Source organism: Gastrolobium bilobum, unplaced genomic scaffold (genome assembly GCF_033153095.1).
Source record: "Gastrolobium bilobum isolate Gb01-03AN ecotype WA unplaced genomic scaffold, APGP_CSIRO_Gbil_v1 utg547, whole genome shotgun sequence".
NCBI classification, from domain to species: domain Eukaryota; kingdom Viridiplantae; phylum Streptophyta; class Magnoliopsida; order Fabales; family Fabaceae; genus Gastrolobium; species Gastrolobium bilobum.
The window spans coordinates 74,724-85,048 of NW_026897661.1; positions in this window are offsets into that span (position 1 = coordinate 74,724).

Here is a 10,325-nt window from a genome sequence, read left to right on the forward strand (position 1 = left end):
CTGGAGGAGGTAGTTATTGGAGAAGAAACTCAAATAGCCAAAGTCGGAAAAGGGCTGGCTAATGAGGACAAGTTTCGGATTACTGAGTGCTTAAGAAGGAACGTCGACGTCTTTGCCTGGAAGTCCTCAGAGATACTTGGTGTCGACCCTCAATTCTGCTGTCACAAGCTTGCAGTATACCCGGGGTCTAAACCGGTGGCTCAGAAGAAAAGAAAACTCAGTGTGGAACGTCGCCAAGTGTTAGAAGATCACATAAGAGAGCTGCTGGAAGCAGCAGGATTCATAAGAGAAATACAATATACAACCTGGCTGTTAAACGTGGTCATGGTGAAAAAGCCAAATGGGAAATGGAGGGTATATACAGACTACACTGACCTGAACAAGGTATGTCCCAAGGATGCATACCCCATGCCCAACATTGACCAGCTCGTAGATAATTCATCCGAGTTCCAGATGTTATCCTTTATGGATGCATACTCTGGGTATAATCAGATCTCGTTACACCCCGAAGATCAAGAAAAGACCGCGTTTATTGGAGAAAGGGCAAACTATTGTTCTAATGTGATGCCTTTTGGATTGAAGAACTCAGGGGCCACATACTAAAGGATGATGAATCAGGTATTTGCATATCAGCTTGGCAAGAATGTGGAGGTGTATATAGACGATATGATAGTCAAATCAGCTAATTCAACAATGCATGTTGAAGACTTGGAACAGACCTTTAAGAAACTGCGACAACACAACATTCGGCTAACTCCGGCTAAATGTGCGTTTGGAGTCCTTGCAGGGAAATTCCTAGGATTCATGCTGACTCACAGAGGTATTGAAGCTAACCCGGACAAGTGCAGAGCCGTGCTAAAAATGAAGGCCCCGGGAAACAAGAAGGAAATCCAGCAGTTGACTGGGAGGCTAGCTTCTCTCACTAGATTTTTACCTCGGTCTGCAGAAACGGCAATGCCTTTTTTCAAGTTGTTACGAAAGGAGGTACAATATGGTTGGACTTCAGAATGTGAAGCAGCATTTGTGGAAATTAAAAAGTAGCTGGTATCACCACCAGTGCTATCCAGCCCAAGAGAAGGGGAACCACTGATAATGTATCTCTCTGTGGGAGATCTCGTTGTTAGCTCAGTCTTGGTTCAAGAAAATGAGGAGGGGCAGCAGCCAATCTACTTTGTAAGTCGACTTTTACAGGGAGAAGAGCTCCGCTACCAGAAGTTAGAAAAGGTGGCTTTCGCTCTGCTAACCTCGGCTCGAAGGCTTAGAGCATATTTTCAAGGGCACCAGATTGTAGTTCGGTCGAACTTGCCAATTCGGCAGGTTTTACATAAACCTGACTTGGCAAGAAGAATGATGGCCTGGGCTGTAGAACTGTCAGAATTCGACATATCCTTTGAAAGCCGAAAGGCAATCAAGTCTCAAGCCTTGGCAGACTTTGTCAGGGAGCTCACTTCAATCTAAAAGGAGAGCTCAACAATTCCAGACACCTGGAAAATTTATGTGGACGGGTCCTCAAATTCCAAAGGAAGTGGAGCCGAAATAATTATTGAAAATCTAGAAGGGATCTCGGTTGAATATTCTTTGCAAATGAAATTTGAAACGTTCAAGAACCAAGCAGAATATGAAGCGTTCATAGCCGAGCTACATCAGGCAAAAGAGCTCGGAGCAAGGAAACTGCAAATCTTTAGTGATTCGCAGCTGGTCACGTCGCAAATTGGGGGAAGCTACCAAGCTAAATGACCGATGCTGGCAAAGTACCTAGATTCTGCAAGGCAGTTAATGGCGGAGTTCGAAAACGTAGAAGTCTGTCACATCCCACGAAATGAAAATAGCAGGGCCGACATACTCTCCAAACTGGCAAGTACCAAAGGATGGGGAAACCACAGGACGGTGGTGGAGCAGGACATCCCAGAACCCACGTGTGTCATGCAGATATCCGAGAGCAGAGATTGGCGTAGTACCATTATCGGTTACATAGAAAACGGGACGCTCCCCTCTCAACAGGAAGAAGCTCGGAAGCTAGTTAAGGACGCTGCATTATACACTATGGTTGAAGGGCAGTTATATAGGAAGGGAATCTATTCTCCCCTATTGAAATGCCTAAGCTCGGATAGGACAAAATATGTCCTATCTAAAATCCATGAGGGGATAAATGGCCAGCACATTGGGGGTAAAGCATTAGCTCGGAAAGCCCTCAGAGCAGGATACTTTTGGCCTTCTATGGGTCAGGACGCAAAGGAGCACGTACAGAAGTGCGATCAGTGCCAGAAGCACGGTAAGAACCTGTTGGCACCACCAGAAGAGTTAAGCTTGATCACAGCTCCACGGCCCTTCTTCAAATGAGGGATGGACCTGCTGGGCCCTTCTTCAAGTAGAGCCAGTAGCAACAATTACCACGGCAAAGGTGCAGCGCTTTTTTGAAAGAAATTTGATCTGCAGGTTTGGGATTCCAGCTGAAGTGGTCACCGATAATGGAACCCAATTCTCAAGCAGGACCTTCCAAGAATTAATGGCAGATCTTCACATCCGGCATCGTTTCGCGTCTGTTGAACATCCTCAATCCAACGGCCAAGCCGAAGCGGCAAACCAAGTCATCATAGCCGGATTGCGTAAAAGGATGGAGCAGTGTGCCAAGGGGAAATGGGTAGAGGAGCTATGGTATGTACTATGGGGACACAGAACCACGGTGCAAACCTCTACTGGAGAACCCCCGTTCAGGTTAACATACGGAACCGAGGCCATAATCCCGGTGGAGATGGGAGAACCATCATGGCGAAGGGCCCAAGCTTTGTCACAATCTGAAAAAGAGAATAACAGCAAAATAGCTATGGAGTTAGATTTGATTGATGAAGCTCGGGCCACAGCTCATTGCAAAAATGTGGCAGCAAAGCAACTCGTGGCAAACCGATTTAACAAGAAGGTCAAGCCGCTATCATTTGTGATAGGAGACCTGGTTCTTCGAAGGGTGGACATCGGAGGTCGAAACGCGGCTGAAGGAAAGCTGGCTCCAAGATGGGAAGGACCGTATAAAATTAAAGCTAAACTATCAAAGGGAGCCTATATGCTGGAAACCTCAAAGGGGAAGCAAGTCAAAAGGACTTGGAATGCGGACAAGTTGAAGAAGTATTTTAGTTGAAAGGTCCTTATCCATAAATTGTAGCTTTCAAATTAAAAGTTCAATAAAAGAAATAATCCGAGATATTTGAAGAAATAATAGTTTTCCAGAATCTTATTCTCGAGAAGTAATTCAAGGTCTTGGAATCATCTAGCCTACGGGCAGAGGTTCCAGCCCCGCCACAAACGTCGAGGTCTTTGAACCTTCTAGCCTACGGGCAGAAAGATCTAGCCCGAAAAAGAACGTCGAGGTATTGGAACAATCTAGCCTACGGGCAGAGGTTCCAGCCCGGCCAAAAACGTCGAGGTATTGGAACCATCTAACCTACGGGCAGAGGTTCCCGCCCGACCAAATTGTCGAGGTATTTGAACCTTCTAGGCTACGGGAAGAAGGTTCTAGCCCGGCCAAGAACGTCGAGGTATTGGAACCATCTAGCCTACGGGCAGAAGGTTCTATACCGGCCAAGAACGTCGAGGTATTGGAACCATCTAGCCTACGGGCAGAAGGCTCTAGCCCGGCCAAGAATGTCGAGGTATTGGAACCATCTAGCCTACGGGCAGAGGTTCCAGCCCGAACAAGAACGTCGCGGTATTCAAACCATCTATCCTACAGGCAGAGGTTCTAGCCCGGCCGAAAACGTTGCGATAGTTGGCAAACTTGCCTACGAGAAGTTGGATTAAAACATTCGTGCCGACCTACCGAATTAAGGAGAGACTTAAGGGGACGCCCTTACTTCCCTAACATCCTTACAAGAGAAGGTCGGTTGAACAACAAATATCGGCATGCATAAATTACAAACATTAACAAGGATAAAGGCAAAATTGCCATATTAATTAAGCATGTTTGGTTAGACAAGCAGAGTTCTCAAATTGATTGGAAAGCAAAAAAGAAGTTACAAAAGTAAATCGTAATCCCGGTTCTTCACCCCAAAGCATCCACCTGCATCATCCCCCTCACCTCCGCCTCAAACTCGGCACCAGCAGCCTCCATGGCGGCATCAATTCTGGTCTCCCCAGCCCCTTGCGCAATCTCCGTTTGAGCTGTGCTACTCTCTGGCAAACTGGGAATCGATGGAGGAGGAGGAAAGTAAACCCCGCCGCGAACATAGCCAAAGCAATCAAGCTGATCAAGTCGCAGAGGATATTCCGGGTTAAAATACCACACCTGGTTTACCCCATTCTTAAAAGCACTCATAGCGGCTTTTTGCAGAGCAGACTTGCTAAAATCATAAGCTTGCTGCAAATTTTGGAGAACTGACTTTAATTTTTCAACCTCGGCGGTAAGCCCGGATACTCTCACACTCCTTTCAGCCAGCACGTCGGATTGATCTTTAAAATACTTCAAAATATTATCCTTGCTAGGGGTAACACCAACAGCTTCGGCAATAGACTTCAGCTCGAACTGGGAAGTCTCCACAGTAGCTTTTAGTTCAGCAGAGTTGTTTGTTAGCTCTTCGTTGACGAGCACAGCTTTTCTATACCTCACCCGAAGCTCGTCCAGCTCGACAATGGCCTCAGAATGCTTCTCCAGGAGCAGGGAATATGGCTTTACCATGGAAGCAGCTTTGAGGGTGTACAACTCTGCCTTCTGGAGCTCCTCCATCTCGGCTCTAGAAATGATCCAGGTTCCGTAGTATGCGGGCGGGGGACGGATGACGCCCCGGAATTCAGCTGTTATCCCTGAATCCCATAAAGCACCTCTCCTCAGTCCGGCTGGGAGTACTGCAGGAGCAGGAGAAACCCGGGGAAGAGTAATGACGGCATGAGTTCTGCCCCCACTAATCGAGACTGGAGGATGGGGAATCCTGTCAGCCTCGGTATCTTCAGCATCCCCAGTAAGGTCCAAGATGGAGACATCGGAATTCACGGGCAAAGTAGAAGCGGCCCCCGCCGGGCTGCCTGTCCGGGGCCTCTTGGTCGGAGGAGCTTGTGGAGCAGAGGTTTGACCGATTATCGACAAGATGTAGCCCGAACCTGGCCCCTAATCTTCTTCATCGAAATTCATTTCGGAATCTGGAAAGAAAAACAAGCCAAGTTATAAACAATAACATGAAAATAATACACGTATCGAAATGGGAAGCACAGCATACTGGCGGGTTCTGGAGTAGGCTCTGGGGAAGAATGAGATCTGGCTACCAAGGAAGCTGCGCTCAGATGACCCTGGGAGCCCACATGATCCAGTAAGGTCTTGGCATTAGTCTTATTAGCTTGTGTCAGTCTCAATTTGTAGTCGGATGGCTTTCGCCGGTGATGATCTTGCGTCTAGTACAGGGGGAACTTCGGCTCCCCATCATCGCCAATGAACCATGGCCTCTTTCCAACCTCGGCCACTACTTTAAAAAAATAGGCCTTGAAGCCCTTAAAAGATTCGTTGTATACAGAGAACAACTTACGGGAGGGATTGCTAACTCGACCTCAGATACTACTCCACCCCTTCAATTCAGGAGGTTCCGAGCCGGTGCAAAAAGTATAAACAGTAAAGAAATGAAAAAACAAAGGCACGGTACAAGGAAGGGACAACGAGTCGCAGAGCTGTTCGAAGGCAACAATATAAGCCCAGCTGTTGGGATGGATATGGGTTGGTGCGAGCAGCAGGTGGTTTAGAAGTTGCACCTTGAATGAAGAAAAAGGAAATCGAATCCCAATCTTCGTCACCAGATCCCGGTAGAAGAAAAAAGAATGTGGCTCCTCAGGGTTTCGGCCGAAGCAAACAGGTTCGTCATCGGCAGGAACGAATGTGTTGAAATCAACCGGGTTGCCTAAGGGAAGCCCAGACACTTCTTCGGTTGTCATCTCAGAGGTAAAACTCAGCACTTCTTCCGTAACCCAGGGATATTGGGCACGAAGATTATCGGTTACTGACGCCAGACCCTTCTCCGCGGTACTCGTCCTGACCTCTTGACCCTGGTTGGAAGAAGCGATATTCGCTTTTGATTCTGTAGAATGAGACTCCATAAATACCTAGAACAGTAAAATGGAGGATTAAAAAGCAACAATAGCACGTAGCAAAAGGGACGTACCCGAGCTAAACAAACTACTATTAGAGGAACTAGAATCGTCAGATGTGGAGACAGGAGCAGGGGTTGGTGAACCCGGAACATGTGAACAGCCACCTAAAACTAGGTTGGCCATGAAGTCATTCCTCCTCTCCATAAATTGGGCACCAAGGTATACACAATTGAAACAAGGCTCAGGGTTAGGAATGCTAGGACGGGAGGAGACTCTCAGACTCTGATTCGGAGAACGAAAAGGTGTAATAGTGTGAACCGGGGTAGAACCTAATGAAAGAGAAGTTGCCCTGGACGGGTTGCCCAAGTTACGGGGCTCAACATCCTGACCCCGGGTGGAGGAACCAGAAACCCTTCTACCTCGAAGACCCCTCCTACGACCACAATCGAGGAGCGAGATGAAGAGGCTCCCCTACGGCCACCACCTCGATAGCCGCCTAGCAGAGCAACCTGCGTTTCTTCCTCGGTCCGAGGTCTGCCATACAACCAGTACCTCGAACCAGGTGGTAGGCTTTGAATGAACCTTTCCTCTTCTTGCGCACATCGTTCTTCCTCTTCGACGTTAATTTCATCACCACGACCGAAGACGCGGGGGCAAGTGGGCCTCCCTCGAATAGCATAATTTTGTTCACCCATATCAGGAACTATTCAAAGCAGGGTGCGTAAGGAGTGAACCAAGTGCAAATAAGCTCACATAAAGTGCAAGACCAATACAGAAGGTGCAATCACATAGAGAAGCAGGCAAGTAAATAAGCTTGGAATAAAGAAAGGCATTACAAAACCAGCAGCCATGGTCATTATTGAAAGTAAATGGAGAACATGCCATAAAAGAGAGTCAGAATGAAAGAAAATACCTACGAAGGAAGGTGTTGAAGAAATTGGTAGATACTGGAGGAGGAGGCTCTGGTAGGAAGAAACCCTTCAGCAGCGAAGAAAAAATGCTTCGGGAACGATTCGGAACAGCAACAGAAGCAAATGAATGATAAATGAGGCAAGTGGTATGAAATGTTGAAATCAAAGGATTAAACCCGCGAAAGCCAAAAGGCAGGGGTACTGCGGTAATTTTGCAGTAGACAAGACAGTTGAGGGACGTTTTGGCAGAGGCATTAAATGCCAAGACGGCGAGAAACGCACCACGCCACACGTCGCGCCTATTAGGAGAGGGCACGTGGAGGGATAATCATTAGAAGGAAGGGAAACTGTTTCTCACTTCAGAGCAATCGTCACATGGCAGTTATGCACAATCATATTCCGCGTTGCCGACATTTGTGTTTGCATCCGGGTTCACATGCTGGGTTTAAGATCGTGACCTGCCTTAGACAAGGAACTCGGTTATTTATGCCTATTAGGCTTACGGAGACCAGGAATGACTTCCAGGGGAAGTTTTCCCTCTCAAGGCTAGGCAAGGGAGCCAAAGTAACAAATCAGCCAGGTGACCAACTTCTGAACTAAAGCATAGCAGTCGGACTGGACATCCCGGCAACCTGAAGACTCAGTCTACCGGGCTGGGGGGCAACTGTTATGGACCAGAGAAAGGCCCACAGCAATATGAAGCCCAACCAACGTCAGCCCAGAGGTAAGCTCTATAAATAGGACTAAAGACCACAGGTATGACTGATCTCTCTAACCCTATTTCATTCAAGACACGACAGTGCACACACACACCCCTTCTGGCTAAAGCCATCAAATAGTGTGTAGTGATCAGCTGTCCCCAAGATACCTAATTCATAGGTATCTAGAGAGAAAGCTCTAGATCCAACATCAAAGACCCGACCTTCTGTCGGACATATCTGCTTCAGGCAGAACAAATACATATGCAACTAGACTTAGGCAAAAGATGGCATGAACAAATATGACAATATAACTCATCCTAAATCCATAAACAATTTTCATGCCCTAAGTCTAGCCTAGGCCCAATGGCCACCAAAATGCAAAATAAATAGAATCCTCCAGCTCAGCCTACGGACTTCTTGCCCGCCGCCCTGACACCACTGCTACCTCCTGAAATAAAGCCCCCAAAGCGGGGTGAGATATACAAATATATCTCAGTAACCCAGAGGTTCTCCCAATGGCTCACTTCGATGCATATAAATAACATAACATAACATCTGAAAACAGGATAAAGCAAGGGATTTAGTGAAATAGGGGAGCATAGGGATACAAAATACGACGAAGCTGGAATGGTCAATGCCAAAACCACACAACGTCCAGCCTATTGGCTCGGCATATAAGCCTACGGGTTTCAAACCAAGGCGTGTTCCTAGAATATCAACCAAGGCACCCTCAATCCATATCCACCCGAGACTTCCTAGTGTGCTCCTATCTGGATCACACACCACGATCCCAGGTCAACTGGAACTCCCTCACGGAGACCTATCCAGTGGAAGTCCGTAACGCCCGAAGGCAAACAGTCTACTGGCCAGAGACACGGTACATCCTATGTACCACCACACATACAATATGCATGAACATGTTATCCTATATTATTTACATACACTTCCTACCATTACCCTCAACGGGCATGGTGGAACACACAAGGGGATCAAACCCCAGTACCAAAGGATTACCTGGATAATCTCCTTTTCAACAGCTCCACAGTAATAAATTCCCGAGCTAGGTAAACAGAAATGCCTACACATAGGACATTCCCAACTTAATTTCCATTCACCAATTTCATGCCAATTATCAAGTATAAAAGCATGATTCAAAATACTTACCACAATCCCTTTTGGTCCGGGACCAAGGGCAACCCACCGAGCTCACGGTTCGGGGTTCAAATTCGCGAAAGGTAACCTACAACGACCATATACGGATCATCAGAACACGGTAAACCACCAAATTCACAAAACGTCGATTTTTCCTCCCCCCGCCAAGTGAGGTTCAGCCATTTAAGTGTTAAAATACAATTTATTTTTCTTTATTTTCTTTTCATTTTTCTTAACCATCTTAAGGCTACTCCAACGTCATTTTAGGTGCCAATTTGCATCCTACATCATCACAACCTCATTTTGCCATTAATTTCACTATAGGTTCAATTTCCAATTTCATACAATCCAACCATTTTTGTTTTGGTTTCCAAAGCATCATTTCATCACAACCCTTCTAATTACCATTTAACATCACAACATACCCATCATACAATTCCACAACATCAAATCCCCATTTCCCCCCTCATTGGTAGAAATCTTCATAGGCCCATAGCAAGGATTATTCCAATCAATTTAACTATGAAATACATCCTAGCATCCTACCATTTACTCATATAAACATCCAACAATTCAATTATACAATCCTAACAACAATCCCAAACACAAAGACATGGCATTTCACCCAAATTTTTTCCTAAAGTTATCATCAATTTTCACCAATAAATTTTATGACATACAACACTCTAAAACATCATTCTAAGACATATTTATCTAATACACATTTTTCATTTGAGCTCTATAACTACATCAATCGAACAACCCAACTTAGTTCACCATCAACAACTCAAAATCAAAACCATAAATGAGTGAGAATGCTTACCACCAATCTACTCCTAGGAAACCCAAGAGTGAGTTTCAACCTTTGAACGGTCCAAAACTGCCACCAACCACCACCAAAATGGGCCAAAACCGCCACCAATATAGCACAATGATCTCCTCCATCTCTCAATTTCGTGGCTCACACAAGGAAGGGAAGTTGTTCACAAGCTAATTTGGAGCAACTTTCATGTTCAGCATTTTTGGATTTGAGTAGGATTGGATGGTGTTTTGGTTGATTGAAGTTTCAAGAAAAACTCCCCCTTTCTTCCAATGGACGCCGCGAGTTCATGGTGAGGGAGGAGAGACAATGGTTCAGATTTTTATGTATTGCCATGTGGCCAAGTCCACTTAAGTGAGGTGGGCCCACCGCCACCTCACGCGATTCCAAACTAATTCGAATTTTTCTCTTATTCCGCTAAACGTTCATAATTTCCTAAACTAATTAGAAACTCTAATTTTTAACATTAACCATTGTCCTTTAATTACCCTTGATCAGATGAATCCAGAGCTTTCCGGTCGTTCGAAGAAAATGCAATTTTAAGCTGTTATGCGCGTCGTAGGCACGCTCCCCAAACTTACTAATTTCTATCAAATTTCATCAGAAATCATATTTCCTAGTCCTATACACCATTTATAACTTGTATTCAAAACCTAGAGCTCAAAATTCAATCGGCACGTT